At 41.1% G+C, this 19,039-nt stretch overlaps 1 protein-coding gene across 1 annotated transcript in view; it reads right to left on the bottom strand.

Annotated features, from left to right (window-relative positions):
* Positions 1-19,039, bottom strand: part of LOC112409399 (RNA binding protein fox-1 homolog 1) — a 1,082,427-nt gene that overhangs the window by 873,958 nt on the left and 189,430 nt on the right. The window lies entirely within an intron of this gene.

The following is a 19,039-nucleotide window of genomic DNA, read 5'->3' as shown; positions in this document are numbered from 1 at the left end:
ACCAAGCAAACTTGTGGTGCCTGAAATAATTACAATTTCTTACCCGTCATTTCTCAAGGCTCACGGGGAGTGAGGCTGTGCACCCAGCCAGGACAGACAAATGAGCACTTTCCCCACAGCCAGTCCGGGGGGCTGTCTGAGTTGAGCTAATGTGCTGGGGTGAAAGATGGGAGCAGGTGTAATTATACTAATGATTTATTGAATGTTTGATTAATTGGAAATTAAGTGAATGCATAGTGGCAGAATTGTCATAGCAAATCGCTCAGCTGTTGGCTTAAAAGGTGTTCTATTTCCCTGCAGTAAAGCAATTAAAAGCATCTTAAATCATTGGGGGGAAAATATTGGTGTGGAATTGTCCAACGTAGGGGCAGGAGGAACATGGCGGAAAGATCTTAACGGGCCCTCGTCGGGTGGTGTTTGGAGAAAGGAACGTTTTTCACAAAAACGTCAGCTACAAAACCGTATCATTTTAGAAGTTCACTCCTGCGTCATCGAAGAAAAGAGATAGGAAAGTAAGAAAACAGATGATGACCTCAAGGTAGCTGGAAAGACAGTGGTTTTTGCTTGTTTGCATGTGTGTCTGTTCCTGATTATCCTGGGGGTCTCTGCAGCTCATACAATAACTAGGCTTCATAGAGAAGGGGGGCTCTGTAGGGCAAACTCAACACAAGAGAGCAGGGCTTGGTGAGAGAAGGTGGGGCTGGTCTTCTACCCCAATTTACCTGCTCGGCCAGACGCCTGTCGGCAGCAAACAAACACAAAAATTCACTGTGACCTTTCCTTCTACCCATGCAAGAGGAAATCAAGAGTGGGATGAAAAAGAGCTTTCCTTCTGGACCTAGGCTTTTGAGAAAGTACCTCAAATGAGCCTCAGCCACCTGAGTTGATAGCTATTCTGAGATTTTACTTTGCAGTGTAGCATGTTCCTTCCATCTTTACCCTTCCCCTCCATCTCCCCTTGGCCTCTCTCTCAGACCAACACAGCTAAGAGTTACAGGCTTGATGTTCTCCGTGCGGTGCCTCGAGCTTGGGGCGGGGGCGGGGGGGGAGCCTGATGCAAATTGAATACATAAATAAGAATTTAATAAACTTTCTCTTTTGGCCTCCTACATCACCACTAAAGTTGCAGAACCTGGAATTAAAAATGTACTTCACAGCAGCAGTGGGAGGGGAGTCTCACATATGCCTGTGGCTTTGTAAATGCACCTGACCTTCGGGAGACAGCAATTCCCCAAAGTTGATCCAAAACCTTAAAATAGCCATGCCCTTTGACCTCTGGCTCTTCTAGGGATTAGATATAGCAAAGATGTATATGTAAGGATGTTCACTGCAGTGATGCTTACAACAGCGAAACCAAATAAAACAAAACAAAAACGGGAAAGCCCTCTAGATGCTCAGAGCTTTTTCCAAAGTATAGTTTAAGGAAAATGGTTCTTAATATATGATTTCAGGGAAAATAGGGGCTTTTATCAGCTTAATTCTCAGAGCATAGACCAGCAGCTCCCAAACTTCAGAGGAAGACAGTTTAGGATAAGCTGGTGTGGGTTCAGTTCAAAATCTGTTGCTAAGAGCAAACAACATGTTAACAGAACAGTGTGTACATTACAATTCCAATTTTGCAGATAGAAATCATATCTGGATCGATAGTTATATGTGCATAGATCTGTGTGTGTGTGTGTGTGTGTGTGTGTAAAACTTAAAAAATATTATACCAGAATGCTAATATCTCTCAGTTGATGGGTGATTCGAGGTAATGTGTTTTTTTTTCTTTTCTCTCTGTGTTTCTATGGGTTTTTTTTGGTAATTGTTGTAATTGTTCATGTTTTTGCTTTCTGTGACTATACACACATCTAGCATCTTATTGTAACAAACAGGAGTGCCCTGGGACACATGGAGGTGATAGACAGCTATGCCAGGGTGACTGTGGTCACCCATTATTACAGATACACAAAACAGGACAAATTTCCTGTTTTGAACATGTCAACTCTGGCCACATGTCTTATAAAACTGGAACTCTGCCCCCCAGTCTATCAAACAAACAAACAAACAAACAAATAAATAAATAAGACTGAAGTGTAGCCATTACAACAACTCAGCCAATTAAAGAAATCTCAAAAGTGTAACAGTGTTGCCCTTCAGCAAAGCCAGGGTTGTTAAGACCAGAAAATGAGCACAGCTCTATTAGACCAGTGGCACATCCCAGGATCTAGAAACAGGTAAATCTGTTCTGTCCCCATGCACAGAAAGATACAATTAACATGGCTGCAAAGTAAGTGATACTGCCTCATTACCAGCCATCAGGCTGTCCTGCAGGGGCCTCCATCCAAAGCTGGGAGGGGAGGTTACTAATTATCATGCCAAATTAAGCCTTGATTATTCCCCAAGAGACACCTGTTAATTGGGCTGCTACATTACATCACAGTTCTGCACATTAATAATTGAGTTGCAACGACCTGATTTTCTCCTCGGAAATGTGATTTATTTTCCACTCTCCTCGTTTCAAGTTGCCTTGGTCTCCAAAACTGGGCTGTGAGAGCCCAGGGACATTACTGTGGTTGTGAACCCAAAGAGAGGAACTCACGTCCCACCTACTCACATGAGCAACAAAATGATATCCAGCATAAACCCCGTCACAACGAAGAGTATTTAAGTCAGCCATTAGTGCCAAGAGCCCAGTTTTTAATAAGAGTAAAAAGGGGGTCAGTGACGATCCATCTAACTCATGTCAAGCCTCTTTATTTCCCATTTATGACATATTCCACCATGGTGCTTGTGCTGCTGTCGTTTTGAGCATTTCCTTATTTTCTTGAACTATAAGATGTTCAGTACTAGGCTCATCTTGTATATTTCACATCCTGGTCCTAAAAGCAGTCATTTCTCCAAGGAGCCCTTGTTCCCTTTACTGGAGAATGGTATTAGAAACCAAGATCGGGTGCTAAGTGTGCTCACTGCTGCTGGGGTATCATTGTTTCTAGCTCCTCTTAGCTGACAGAGCAAGAAAATGTAAGTGCATACTAATCCATGTATATAGACATGTCTACAAATATTTCTATACTTAAGCATCTGTGTCTATAGGAGGCTAAATATGAGTTCCTACTGATGTCCAACTCTTATCCACTATCTAAATAAATCATCATCTAGCCTTCTTCCTTTGCTTATCTGCAACCTCCCACTCAAACAATGAGAAACCTTTGCGCAGTATGTTCTAAGTAACCTTGCTGGATTTGTAGTCCCATTAGATGAGTGCCAACCCATTTGTTCATTTAAAAGGACTCTGGAACCATGTAGCAATGCCTCGGCTTGGTCCACCATGCTCACCTCATGGAAACATTTGCCATAAAGGCACTGCCAAGAAATTCTAAGACCACAGGGTCCTACTGCTTCCTCATTACCGACCATCAAGCTGGTTGATGCCTCTGGTTGGGGCATTAAAAAATACCCACACATCACTCCAAGGCTCCAGATGAAGGTCAAAAAATAGCCATGAGGTAGTGCCATGCCAAATAAAGAATCTGGCATAACTTTGACTAACGAGAGCTGGTATTTCTTTTTAAAAAGTAAAACCCAGAAACAGTGAAAGGAGCAAGCAACTGAAGGCAAAACAAACCCCAAAACGCAGCCAAGAAAAGATGATGGAAAGCACAAAAAGGTTGAGAAAGGAACACAACAAAATTAAATGAAGCTACAGTTCTTGGGAAGGTTCTCAGAGACCAGATGGCAAAAGGAGTGATTTATCCCTTTGCATATTTCTACAATACTGAATGTTCCAAAATAATATATGGATTTGGGATAAATACAGAGGCAGTAGGCAGCCTCTCTCTCTCTCCCCCTCCCTGCCCCGCCACCTCTTGGCTCCAGCTAGGTGGAGGGAGAAGCAGCCATATCACAGACGGTCTGCTGTGCCTTCCTCTAACAGTTTCCAGACCCAAGAGGGCTGTAGAATACCAAGGCAGCTGCAGTGGCCTCCAGGTTTGCTACTCAGCACGCTGTGAATAGGGCAGACCTAAGCCCAGCTACAGCATGTGGACAGAGATGGCTAGAGCAGACTCAGGATGATAGCACCGCCTCAGCTATGTGTGTCTAGGCTCGGCTGGGGAGATGCTGTGTCTACAGGTGGGTCTGAATTTCTGTCTCGGTCCGAGAGGCAGCATGGTATAGTGGTGTGGAACACAAACTGTGTTCACCTCTGCCACTGTGTGTGCACATAGGCAGGTTTTTAACTTCTGTGCGACTCCATTGCGTCACACACAACATGGGATGATATTAATAATACCTGCCCCGTCAGGTTAGTCAGAAGCTTAAATGAATTAAGAATTTAGAATAGTAAGGGTAGTGCCTGGCATGATAGATTTCCTCAGCTTGAAGGAACTCAACAAGGAGGTAGACATAGAACAATGAGACAGAAATCAGAGGGCAAAGGACCAATAGAGAGGGTTCACATCAAAGGTGGGCAACAGAGCCTTGAAAAATTCCCTTTGCTGAAGGGGGAAGCCAGAGCAACTTTCCCGTGAAATAGCTGTCGCTTCCCATAGCCTCGGGCTTGACAGAGGATATTCAGGCTATCCGTCATAGTTGTCAAAGAAGGAAGGTGACAGAGACGGCAGTCAGGAGCTTGGACTTAGAGCCGGACAGATATGAGTTTGGTTCCTAGCCTTGTCCCTTGATCTGTTGGAGCTGCATTTTCTTATCTAGAAAATGGGATGAAAAATTGTACCTGCCTTGATCTCAAAGAGATATCTGCATCTCCACATCTGTTGCAGTGTTATTTACAATAGCCAAGATATGGAAACAACCTAAGTGTCCATCAACAGATAAGTGGATAAAGAAGATGTGCTATGGCATATGGTGGAATATTTTTTCAGCCATGAGAAAGAAGGAAATCCTGATGTTTGTAATAACTTGGATGAAACTTAAGGGCATTATGCTAAGTGAAATAAGTCAGAGAAAGACAAATATTGTAGTATATCACTTATATGGAGAATCAAGAAAGCTGAACTCAGAGAAACAGAGTGGTGGTTACCAGAGGCTAGGCAGAGGGAGAAATGCAAAGAAGATACTGGTCAAAGGGTACAAACTTCTGTTTATAAAATTAACAATTCTGGGGATCTAATGTACAGCAAGGTGATTATAGTGAATAATACTATATTATACACTTGAAACTGCTAAGAGGGTAAATCCTAAATGTTCTTACGACGAAAAAGAAATGGTAATTATGTCACAGGATGCAGGTGTTTACTAATTCTGAAATGGTAATCACTTTGCAGTACACAGATGTACCAAATCAACACGGTGTATACCTTAAACTTACACAATATTATATATCAATTATATCTCAGTAAAGCTGGAAACCGTTTTTTTAAAAAGAATAGTATCTACTTGCCCATCTACGTTCATAGCATTATTCACAACAGCCAAAAGGTGGAAGCAACCCCTGTCCATTGACAGATAAATAGATAAACAAAACGTGGTATATCCCATACAGTGGAGTGTTATTCAGCCTTTGAAAGGAAGGAAATTCTGATACGTGTTACAACATGGATGAACCTTGAAGGCATTATGCTAAGTGAAATAAGCTAGTCACAAAAAGACACATAGTGTATGATTCCATTTACATGAGGTACCATATATTATAGGTAGACTCGTTATATGAGTTCAGAGTCAGAAAGTAGAACGGCGGTTGCCAGAGGCTTGGAGGGAAGGAAGAAAAGGGCCTTAGTATTTAACAGTATGAGGTTTTCACTTGGAAATAAGGAAAAATTCTGGGAGGGACAGTAGTCACAGTTGCACAACGATGTGAACGTACTTAATGCCACTAAACAATACACTTGAAAATGGTTAAAATGGTAAATTTTGCGTTATGTACATTTTATCAAAGAAGTTAATTTTAAAGTATTTAAAAGGCCAAAAAAAACCCCACAGTATTTGCTGTACAGGTTTAAATAAAAGGATTACTGAACAATAAGCCCTCCAGCTACTGGGCTGAGTAGCTTAAACATAAAATCTCATTTAATCCTCACAATAACTCCTTGGAATAGGGACGGTTGTCTTCCCACTTTATGGAGTTAGTGAGACGGTAGCAGACACAGAGATGCATCACCCAGGCACCCGTTCACGGCAAGATGAGCTGCCCAGCTGTGGGGTGTGAGGTCAGCAGGCAACCACAGCTGTCAGGTCCTCCAGGGTCAGCCTCAGCTGCACAGAGCCTCCTAGCTCAAGGTCACACCCTTCTCAGGGCAGCTGCATCCAATGACTGAGAGGGGTGAGGGATAGAGGCCCAGATATTTCAACCCAATGTGGGAAACTCAGACAGGATAGCCACTCTGGGGCTCCTTATTGGCTCTGCTGGGCTCACATCACAGCCCCACTTCTCCCTCTGCCCAAACCCGCTCCCTATGTCTTTCTTTCACAGACGTGCATCCCTAGTAAGCATCCTGCACGCAAAGCCTTCTGAGCATCTGTTTCTGAAGAACCCAACCTACAACAAGGCCTAGGGAGTCCAAGGACATGACTAGTAAAGGAAGCAAAGAGGACATTTAGAGCGTTCAAAATTCACCTTCAAGTCCTCATTGCAGTGCTCGATGGATCATAAATTCTCAGTGCCTTTACTCATGACTTTTAATCACTTATGAACACATTGTATAGAAAATATGGTAAATGTAATAATAATGAAAGTTTGAGTTTCAAGGTGTTGTCTTATCAGGTGACTAGCTTCAGGAATCTATTTATGGTCACTTTTTAATATGTCCCTGATGGTTGTACTTGCTTCTCATTTCAGTGAGCCTTGGGTTCATCTATTGAGAGGAAGGCCTGGGACAGGGGGATGAGGGATGTGGGGCTTTTCCAATATCCTCCACCCAAATGGAAAAACTGAGTAAGTCCCCAACTCTGGCTTTCATAAGGAAGCAAATGGCCTTGGGGAAACCCCTCTATGATTTCCAGGCGCCTGCCTAGTTTGTGTGGGACTGCTGGAGTGGGGGAGGGAGAGGTATTTGATGAGAGAGAGATTTTAAGTTTTTCTTGCCAATTATAAGAGAAGGAAAGGATACCCTGAAAACATTTATGACAGCTAGCTCCCTCTATGTTCCAGGGCAAATTATGTTTTGACTCAATAACTCAGAAAAACTTGTACCTGTCCACCAATTTAACATTGCCTTTGAGCCCAAACTGAAGGACTAGTGGCAGAATAGCTATACTTAGCGCCTGGACCACCCATGTGGCACTTATAGACAACCATCATAAGTCTTCCTTTACCGCGTCTGTATGCGTTCATCTCTTTATGCCTCATTTTCCCAACTTGGTCGTAAAAGCCTTCTGAGCAAGGGCCATGTCTGGTGGTTCCTTTTATATCCCTGACAGCAACCCAATGCCATGTCCATAATTAGAGTGGGGCAGGGGCCGATTGACAGATAAGTCTCCATGCCAATGAAAACACTTCTTTCCCCACTGTAAGTTTAAAGAGCCCATTTGTCTGTTATGACATATCGCTCGCTTGGTGTTTATTACCTGAGTGCCTGACCAGTCAGCATGTACGGGCTACGGGCACATTATATAATGTGCTGAAATCAACTCAGTTAATACTGCCAAACTTGGCTTTTTAAAACCAGGCTTCTCCTGCAAAGACAAGCAGCCCTGTCTTGGCTGAAGCCTTTGCTTTTGCATAGAAAAAAATACTTATATACCATGATCATTACTGAGAATCTTATTTTAGTTGCTGGTCCTTACAGCAATTTTAAAAGAAGAGGGAGGAGGATGGAGGAGGGATGGATTGGGAGTTTGGGATTAGCAGATGCAAACTATCATATTATAGACTGGATAAACAACAAGGTCCTACTGTATAGCACAGGGAACTATATTCAATAACCTGTGATAAACCAGAATGAAAAAGAATATACATATAAAAAAAGAATGTCTATATGCAAATAACTGAGTCGCTTTGCTGTACAGCAGAGATGGGCACAACATTGTAAATCAACTCTACTTCAATACAATATATTTTTTAAAAGAATAAGGAAAAATTTAAAAATAAAAGAAGAGGGAGGATAATTATGGGGGAGGAACCTGAACATAGTGAACTTGAAGAGAGTGCAAAGCCAATGTCCACCAGGATGGTCGTCAGTGTTCTGTCTGCCATACTGATAAAAACGTTTTTAAAATTGACATGACGAGGTGCCTGCATGTGCTTTTGAAACGGGTTGAAGATGCTGCTACTAAGGGTGAGGATGGCTGCCCGCTGATTATGATTGCCACTCACCTGCCCATTCTAATCCATCGATAGCCAAAAAAGTGTCCATTTTTGAGTATTAAATACTCAAAAATGTTTGAGTGCCAGGAACTATGCCACACTCTCTACCTTTCATCTCACTTAATTTTCACAACCATCATTCCGTGCCCTAGAATCTCCATCTATGTAGACACATGCATTGCGCCTCTTTTATGGATACGGGGAACAAATGTCAGAAAGCTTCCAAAAGTCCCCCAAGGTCACATAAACTAGAAAGTAGCAGAGCTAGAGTTCAATGTCTGAGTACGGAATCTAAATCTTTCACCATTGTGTAATGCTGCGAAAGTCAAATTGTGGAGGAGGGCAACAGGGCAGAACAAAGGTGTGGGATTTGAGAATGCTTGGAAGACAGCAGGTGGGAGATGCTGAAAATAGCATATAACAATGTGATTCAAACCAAAAAGGGGTGGGACCACCACATCTGCATTGGTGAATAACAGATGGAGAAGTGGCAGTTTAGACCCTACGGGCCCCCAGCAAATATTAATTGATGATGAGGATTTCAGAAGAGCAAACAAAAATCTGAAGAGACAAAAGGAAGAGCACATGGTACGTGCACACCGGGAAAGACAGGGGCCAACCAGGGAAGAGATACTGATGGAACTGATTTGGGTTATGGCTGCCACAAAAGGACTTCCGAGGAATACTCTTACTTAAGCATCTCAAGTTTATGTAGCCGAAGCATCCATTCTGTGCTCTAAAAATGGTGCACTTGAGGATGAATGCAGGTTTTACCACATTCCCGTAAATCTTAGAAAAACTGAACTAGCTTAGATGCAGAAACAGATTACCCCCACACAATTTGTTTAGGTCCTAATGCTGCCTTCTTTTACCTAACGATATTTACATGAGCCGGTGGTCAAATTGGAGCAGGAGGGAAAATAAAATTTTAAGGGAGTTGAAAAAATAGAGTGGATTTCTGGCTTCCAGCTCCTAATACACAAGGAATGAAATGCATATTTTACGATCCCTGAAGAGCTGAAATAACTCCAAATTCACAGGCAGTGTTCTGTGGGACAAGAGATGATTCTAGCTAGTTCAATTACCAAGGAAGACGATCAGTCAGGACATAGTTATTGAGTACCTTCCATGGACCAACGGACTCTCTGGTTGGTTCCTAAATAGAACAGATATGAATAATAGACTTTAGTCTTAGGGCCACATCCTACACTTGATTAGAATTGATTTTCTAGTATCTGGGGTTGGTATGGCACCCCTGGAGATGGCTGAAGGTGGGTTATATAGGGACATCTTCCAGTATCAAGGTTGGGTCTTCTAATACACATCTGTTGTGGTGGTTTGTCCGGTATCCATTCCCTGCCTGCTGTTGACGACATTGTCTGTTTCACGAAGGATCACCCCAAACTTCTTCTGTTTTAGATGGGTCACCCCTATTTCTTTAGCTTCAAGTTGAGAAAATGGCCTTGGCTTGGTGCTTCAATATATTCCAATCATCCATCATAGCAATTGGTTCAGGGGTAAGCAACTGACCCAAACCAGTCCAGTATTAATGAATCAGGTGGCTACACAGGGGAAAACGGGTGTATGCTCGTGAAATACTAGATTTGGGACAACACTGAGATTCTGGATTCAGCTATTCTTAAAGTCAGTACCGCCCTTGGACTTTTTTTTTAAAGATTTATTATTTATTTATTTTATTTATTTTTGGCTACGTCGGGTCTTAGTTGTGGCACGTGGGGTCTTCATTGAGGCATGCGGGCTTCTCTCTAGTTGTGGCATGTGGGTTTTCTCTCTCTAGTTGTGGCGCACAGGCTCTAGGGCGCGTGGCCTCTGTAGTTGTGGCGTGTGGGTTCCAGGGTGTGTGGGCTCTGTAGTTTGCGGCACGTGGGCTCCAGTTGAGGCGTGAGAGCTCAGTAGTTGTGGCACATGGGCTTAGTTGCCCCATGGCGTGTGGGATCTTAGTTCCCTGACCGGGGATCGAATCCCGGTCCCCTGCATTGTAAGGCAGGTTCTTTACCACTGGACCACCAGAGAAGTCCCCACCCTTGGACTTTTCATATGAACCAATATATTTCCTTTTATGCCTAAGCTAGTTTGAGTGGGCTTCTGTCACTTGCACCCAAAGGATTCCTGGTTGGTAGAATGCTTACTATGAAGTTCTCTGGCAAGTCCAATAAGCAAAGTCAAGAGTCATGAATAAAGTCGGTGGGCAAAGACACAAGATGTAGCAAAACTAAGAATCTAGTCCACTATTGTAGCCACTGTTACAGTGACTACGATATTATCACCACCAAGGCAGAAGCCTCATTACTCTAGTCAACTCCTAAATATCCTCATGGAATATACATATATTTTTTTGTTTTGTTTTGTTTTGTTTTTTCATTACCTGGAGGAAGCTCTGAAGGGAAAGGAATGAAGAATCTTGCATTGGCCAAGCAATAGTGTGAAATGCCTAAGCTTTTCTTTATGGAAGTTTTTAAATGCAGTCACTTTTGATTTAGTATAGAATTATAATCAACTAGAGGCTACAGGCATTTTAAGCCACTGGAGTTTATTTTGGGAGTTTTGCAAGACAGCAATCTCCATTTCTTAAACATGTGCTTTAGTAAGACAAAATACTATTTCTCAGTAGAGCACAGCCTTAAAGAAAATCAATATAAATGTTATTCTGCTTCTCACCTCTTTTCCCCTATAAAACTAAACACTCCAAAACACAGGCACAGCAAACTCTATTTCTAAAGGTTTTGTAAGTTAAGCAATCCAAGGAAGTTACATGAAAAAAAAAATCCCCTTTGAGATATAAAAGTATTCATATCTGAACACGACTGCACTGATAGCAGAAGGGAATAGAGTACAATATTTGATGAAGAGAAGTAATCATCATTTATGAATGAGGAAGCTCAATGTTTTCCTAAATTACTCAAATTAAACCTCAAATAAATATTTGAAGTTCTCCATCTAATTCGGCTGCGATGAAAAACTGAATCTCATTACCTTTGGATTTACATCGAATCTAATTTCAAAGATCATATTTATTTCAGAAAGGATGAAAAAGCATTTTTCACCAGGAAGAAAACAGATTGAAGTTTCAATATAAAACAATACTCATTGCATAATATAAAGGAGGCACCATTCTAAAACTTATTTTTTTCCAAAGAAAATCTCTATGAAAAAGGCAAGGATATTTCACTTATTTCAGAGATAAAAATTTATACTGTAACTATTAGTTGTTTAATTAAATGATCCTTATGTGTCTCTCATAGCAATACCTACTGATACTGTACATCTCACTTTTAGATGACCTATTATAAAAGCTAGAGGATATTATGCACTTTACAAAATAATTCCCCTCGCTACAAAAATATTCAGAATAGAATTTTATTTAATAATGAGTTCCCCAGTGTATTCTACCTATAATTTAATTCAATTTTCACATTTTTCTAGATACAAGAATTGCCTCAAGCAAGGTAAATTTCTTTGTCAGTTTATGTGCACATACAGTCAAAAATCAGATGAGTGTGTGTAAGTCTGGACATCTCTTGAAAAGCTTATGCAATGCAATTATCTAAAGAAGAGTCGACTGGTGGCCATGTTCGCCATATCCAATCTCCTCCCATGGCTCTATGGCCACATGGAGACGTTCACCCAGAAGCACCCTTAGATTTCAAGCAGGGAAAACAAAGAAACAAACAAAATAGGACACTACAACAAAGACATCAGAGACATGTTATTTATCTTTGCTACAAGATGTAGAGAGAAGATTCACGATTATTGAACTACATTTCCCAAAGTAAGCAATAGTCATTCTTTCATTTAATGAATATTTATTGAGTAACAGCTCTAAGCTGGACACAATAAGAGTCTTTTGCAAGGGTGTTCTCCCTGGAGAGAGAGAGAAAGGGAGTTAGAGAGAGAGAGAAGAAGAAGGGGGCGGGGGGTGGGGGAGGAGAAGAATCCAAGAAAAATATATTTAGAGTTTACATCATTCCACATTCCACATTTGGAGTTTCATAATAGGTGTGTTGATCTCTTAAGGGCTCTGAGAAATCTTGCAGCACAGAAACTTATTTAATCCGACAGTTTCCAAATACAATTAATTATGCCACTCTATTATTTTCTTTTTAATAAAACTCATTAATATCCACAGGGACAAGGGTTTCCTAAAATATCAGTCATCTAAAAGTTATATGATCCTCTCCATACTCATCAACAGCCTGCCTGATTTACTACCAAATCTTCCCATGCATCTTGTGGAATGCCTAGAGTTTTTTTTTTTAAGTTCACCAAATACTTCTACCTGTAGTGACACCTATGCTTTGATCTAGGTAGCCTCCATCCCCCCAGCTTCTGGTAACAACTCCTCATTCTTGCTCTCAAAGATGGCCTTCTTTCCCATCCTGCCTCGTAAGTGGTACCCAGGGTTCCAGAGGTGGAGACATGGACCAACTCTGTCCAATCAGTGTGCTCAATCCCAGTGACTGATGCAGGGGAGAGCCCATGCCCCGAACTGGTCAAATGAGAGGAAACTCTGGAACTTCATTTTTATATCTCTTACTGATGTAGTTGCTGGGAGGATATGATTCAGCCTGTGACTCCTGGTGCCCATCTTGCTACTACATCGGAAAACAATAGCAATTATAAAGCTAACACAGAAAAGCAGAGGGAAGGAAGGTATGAGACTCGGTGAGTTGCTGCATCTTGGTTTGTGACAAAAATATTTTGGAATTTCCTTGGAACAGGTATTCTTTGATAACATTTCCCGTTTGTGTCCAAAATAAATTCTTTATGTGATGAGAGAGGCCAGATCCCTCTTCTTCTCTCTATAATGGAATTTGGATGAGAACTGTGGATATAATCTACATAATTACGCTGAGCCAACTCCAAATGGTGGATAATCTCTTAAATTTTTTGTCAAGATAAATAGGATAGAAAATTGATTCACATCCCAGCCTCTGCTCTAATTTAACAGACATTGGAGACTTGTACAAGGGACAGAATATTGACAGTATGATATAACAGCAGCCGAAAAGGGATTATTTAATAGGGGCAAAAAAACCCTCAACAGATGGTAGCTGCATTGTGATCCTATATAAAAGATGAAATTCTTCTCTGAGTCTGGGAGTCAAGTTACGGACGTTTGTTTCAAATATTTCAGCATCTCAGCAGTTGACATATGTTCATGTTACCACAGAAAGTTAAGCTTGTCATAGGTAATTTTTAAAGTTGACTCCATTTTCTCATCTGTAAAATGGGAGACTAATAGTGTCCTCTTCATATGGGTGAGCAGTAAATAAGATAATCCACATAAATGAGTCCGGGCTCATTGTCAATACTAAATAATTGTTAGATGGTGATGGTTGTTATGATTATGGGGATGATGATAATCTTGACCACCATGATGATGATGACCACACTGGTGCTGGAGGTGATTTTGAATGGATCAGAAGAGAGAGATTACTCTGATTTGGAGGAAGGGTGGCATTTCAACTATCTGTCAGGGAAAACACATTCCAGATAGAAGAAGCAGTAAGAAGAAAGGGGTTCAGATGTGGTGCGCATAGTGGGGCATGGACGAGAAATAATTTTCCAGTTTCCCTAGAGGGTAGGTGAATAAATGATTTAAGTGAGAGATAATTCTGGAGAGGGATACCGGAGGTCAAACCATGCTGTCTGTTTCCTTTATGAGGCCATGGGGTCACTGAAAGTAGTCAAGAATTCCAATGTTTTAGGAAGAACAATCTACCAGTGATGAGTAGGATGGGTTGAAATGGGAGGAACTCTAGGCAGAGTTATCAGATAGCAGATGGCTTCAAGGATAAGAGGGTGAGAAGAAAAGAGGGCTGAAACAGGAGTGAAGTTTCGTGAAAACCACATCAGCTCTATCATGTGAGAAAGACTCGAATTCAAACCACAGCTCAGATACCTACTGAGCCACTGGGTGACCCGAAAGGTAGGTCACTGCATTAGTTTCCTGTGGCTGCTATAACATGTCACCACCAATGTAGTAGCTGAAAATAATTACAAATTTATCATCTTATAATTCTGTATAGTGGAAATCTGACAGGCATCTCGCTGGACTAAAATCAAGGCATCTGCAGGCAGCTTGCATTCTTTCCTGGAGGCTGTCGGGGGGAATTGTCTTCTAGCTCGAGAGGTTGCCAGCGTTCCTTGGCTCAGAGCCCCTTCCTCCTCAAAGCCAAAAAAGCTACATCTCTCTGACAATTTTTTTCCATTGTCACATCTCCCCTCTGAACACAGCAGGAGAAGGTTATCAGCTTTTAAGGACCCTTGTGATGACATTGGGTCCACGGGATCATCTTTCCATCTCAAGGTCCTTAACTTAGCCACATCTGCAAAGTCTTCTTTGCCATGTAAGGCAAAATACTCACAGGCTTTGGAGCTGAGGACAGGGATATTTGGGTGCTCTAATTCTGCCTGCCACAATCACTTCCCACTTGTTCATTTAGGTCATCTTGGATAGTGGGGGCACACATTCTTACTTCCTAGGGTCGACATAAAGATGATGTGAAATGCTACGTATAATGCACATAATGTGACACCTGCTCCACAGCATTAACTTAAAAAAATGTTTTCTCAAACTTGGGTGACAGTCACACACACACACACACACACAAAATAAATAAATAATAATGGCTTTGGATGCCAGATGTACTGAGGAAGTAGAATTAATAGGTCTTGAAAGTGACAAGTTTGGATGTGAGTACAAGAGAAGGTGGAAAGGAAGAGAGAAGAGGGCAGAGTAACAGCCAAATAAGCATTCTTAAAATACCAGCTACATTTATTACGGGTTTAATCTATCTCCTTCCTCCCCACCCCCCAGGACACAGACATTCGGTTTTTCTGGGAACCACAAGAATAATTTTATAGGGACAGGAAATCATCTTCTGATGTGAGTGACATGTAGCTCTTTTTGATACAAAAGACATGATTGGGAGATTCCCAATCCCTTTTACCTTCTCCAACATCTAACAAGGCAAAGTGACATCTTCATGGTAACAATCGGAATGAACATGATGTCACATGAATAACAACATGAATGGATGCTGCACGGGCTGGTACCTGTTTCCACCCCACAAATTCGAAAACATTTTGCTTCATGATGATTCCTAACCAATCTCATCACAGGTTGACAGATTTAACTGGAGGTGAAAATGGAAACCCAACCTTGCCAATTCCACTGATTATGTTTCAGAGTCCAGAGGGGGAGAAATTCAGTAGTGTGAGTTTATAGGAAGGAAAAGGATGGTCTCAAGACAGTACACTTCTTGACTCATCCTCCTTCTAAAGTCAAGAAAAACAAACTTGAAATATCTTGGGGTTGGAAATATCTTTTTTGGTTCAACCCCTATCTTATGAGACTATAATTGGCTAACAACAGAGGTTTATGACTACCAACCAATGAATCAATCAATGCATCTCTGCCTAGTCTGTCTTAAGAATGATGCATTTTATCTTAGTATCTAATGGTTATAGTTTTGGAAGGATGATTTTTGAGTTCTTACCTGTCTTTCACTTATACACCATTTTTAAAACCAACAGGTTGATCTTCTTTAATGTTAAACTATTTGAGGCACTATCGTTCTGTATTTAAAAATCTCTCCCGTTTTTTTTTAAGTATGATAACTTTTCATGTCAATTTATGTCAATGAACAGATCTGTACGTGATTTTCTTTCTATATTGAATGGGTGATGTTATCACTCTATGTACACTTAAAAGCATGTGCGTTATCATTATTTCTCCACATCACAGAATTCCAATAAGACAAAATGAAATCTCTTCTTAGAGAGTAATGTTATTTAAAGTAAACTGCTGATGAATTAGCCCGTGTTTTAAGCCACGGGTAATTATTAAAATCCTTATAAGCTAGAGGCTCAAATCTAAGCATTTTTATTTCAGTCATGGATCATTCCCTACAGGAAAAAAATGATATTAATAAATAAATGAAGCAAGCTTTGTTTTCAAAAGATTACCTAAAGACGATTAACTTGTTTATCATCAATACCCCAAACTAATTTTCTATCAGCTTGCCCATATGCTCTGGGGACCAATCAACTCTTATACCTCATAGGTGCTGATTCTCAACTGACAGACAGACACACACACACACACACACACACACACACACACACACACACACACACACTCACATTCACAAGCACCACCCAAAGGGAAGCCGCGTTCAGAGACTAATCACTTTGCACAAGATGAAGTTTACTGCCCTCACTCAGGAGGTCTGGGCAATGAGTCTGCGAAGATGGAGAAATAAAATAGCTGGGCTGTCTGTTTATTTCCACACCATGGGAGTTGCAGCAAGGAACCAAACACAACGTGAATGACGGACATGTCACCAAAGTCCTTCCGGAGACATTTATGACAACTGTCCCCAGCGAGTGTGTCTACATTCAGGAATATCTCTGCTACAGAAACCCTTCCATAGAATTTATAATGGACGTTGCCATGGATGGGCTGAGGCGCTTTATAGGAAAGACAGGTCTCTGATAAGCATCACTTATGTAACAGTAAAAATTATTTTGCACATTAAATAAAATGTGTTTAAATGCATGCGAGGAAGTTACCAGTTAAAAGGTTCTTTTTTTCTTTTTGTAAAACAAAAAGTTATCCATTAACCACATCTAATACATCCCGATTTTCATATACAATAAATATGGAGGATAAGTCAAGAAAATTGCCTTCCTTATGTTTCAAAGTCTATTTTATCACTTCATGGGTGTTATAAACATGTACAAAAACAGGAAAACCATTCAAGCCAGAGGTCCTACAACCAGTTTGTATAACAATTCCAGACACAAGTAGCCGTAGAGGATAAGTCTGGGGTCCTTCAGCTCTCTGTCAAGAATCTGCAGATAGAAGGTCTGGTAGACCTGAGTTTGAATCCCAGTGTACCCACTGCTAGTGCTTCCTAAGTTACCTGGAGAAAATAATTATCCCCACCACTACAGCATCACCTGAAATAATGCAGGTAAAGTGCATAGCACAGCGCAGGCCATGTAGTATGTTTGCAAAGAATATTTTTGTTAGCACGTGGCATCTTCTATTTCTAAAGCTTATGCTTGGGAGGATCATTCTGCAATGTGGCGGAGATAAATGATAGATGATTACTGAGTCCCAGTTCATTCTGCTTTTCCCGAGCACACATTTCCCAGACTCCCTTGCAGCAAGGTTGGGCTCACGTAATTTGTTCTGGGTCATAGGTAGTAAGTGGGAGTGTCATGTGACAACTCTGAGCCGACACATAGAGAGCAGGTGTGAGCTCTCAATGCCCTCTCCTCTCCTGTTACTACAACCCTGCAAAAAAGCCATATAAGACATAAGTATAGCTATATAATAGACACAGCCTGAATCCTGACATTTACCCTTGGAAGAGAACTGCCTTGGAGGGCAGCTGTATCTGCTGTGGGCTTTTGAGGCAAGAACGAAACTTCCAATGGATAAGCTACTAAGATATCAGGGTATGTTTGTTACTGTAGCACAAACCAGCCTATCCTGACTAATACAGATTATCACCTGACTTAATTTTATTTACTTTTATTTTATTTAATATTGGAGTATATTTGATTAACAATGTTGTGTTAGCTTCAGGTGTACAGCAAAATGATTGAGTTATACACATACATATATCTATTTTTTTTTCAGATTCTTTTCCCATATCGGTTATTACACAGTATTGAATGTAGTTCCCTGTGCTATACAGTAGGTCCTTGTTGATTATCCATTCTATATATAGTAGTGTGCATATGTTAATCCCAACCTCCTAATTTATCCCTCCCCCGACCTTTCCCCTTTGGTAACCATTATCCCCGACTTTAAACCAGGAATTCAGAGGGTGTCAATTCTAATTTGTGTTTCTATAAATGCCCCAAGTCACAGAAATGTGTTTCTTCTCTGAGTCCAATTCTTTGAGGAACCAGATATCTGCATCCTATATGTTAACATGGCAGAGATTAGTGAAAAGAGTTTAGCAGCATTTCTGTATGATGTCATATAATATTTGTGTTTACATAAGGAATATTTAAAATCATGTCATCATGAGAAGAATCTGCGTGCACATACACACACAGAGTGCAAATCACGTACATACAAATTATTCAATCAAAAACATTTCTTGGAAGATTATTTATCATTGTCGTAGGCACCCAAAACACGAGTAGCAACAGTCTGGAGAAGGTTTAGAAAGAACATGAAATCTACATGACCCACAATTTCCATGGGTGTCTTGAGGTGTGGAAGGGAGGCAGAGAGAGGGGGTTATGGGGAGAAACCGGGAAAAGGGAATTAATTGCAGCTGGATATGTGATGGGAAGCTTATACTTGGGAGTTCACTTTCCATAGAATTTAAAAAGAAAACGCCTGTCTCTGTGTCGCGGAGGCAGGAGAGGGAGTGGCGCTCTTTGGGGTAAGCTCTATCGACACGTGTTGTCTCCCCCTTTTGAAGAATGCGTTCACCCCTTTAGTAACTGCAAGTGTTCCCAAGATGTATATAATTTCATGGATGGGAGAACACCAATTTCACAGAACTTAAATGGCAAAACTATGTAGTGCTTAAATTATGCAAAAACAAGCTGTGTCCTAGGTACCAGGGAGGCCTGAGCACGGTGGTCCGTGGACGTGCTGTCATCTGTGTGCCTCAGGATGGTCCTCGGGGCTTCCCAAAGCATCCGCAGAGCAAAAGGGGAGGGACAAAGGTTCAGAATAAGCCCAGCAGAGTCTGCAAAGTTCCCATTTGGAAAGAAGCCTTCTGATTGCTGTCTGAGGTG

Source organism: Neophocaena asiaeorientalis, unplaced genomic scaffold, assembly GCF_003031525.2.
Source record: "Neophocaena asiaeorientalis asiaeorientalis breed wild unplaced genomic scaffold, Neophocaena_asiaeorientalis_V1.1 scaffold254, whole genome shotgun sequence".
Taxonomy (NCBI): domain Eukaryota; kingdom Metazoa; phylum Chordata; class Mammalia; order Artiodactyla; family Phocoenidae; genus Neophocaena; species Neophocaena asiaeorientalis.
This window is presented reverse-complemented; position numbering and strand designations above follow the sequence as displayed.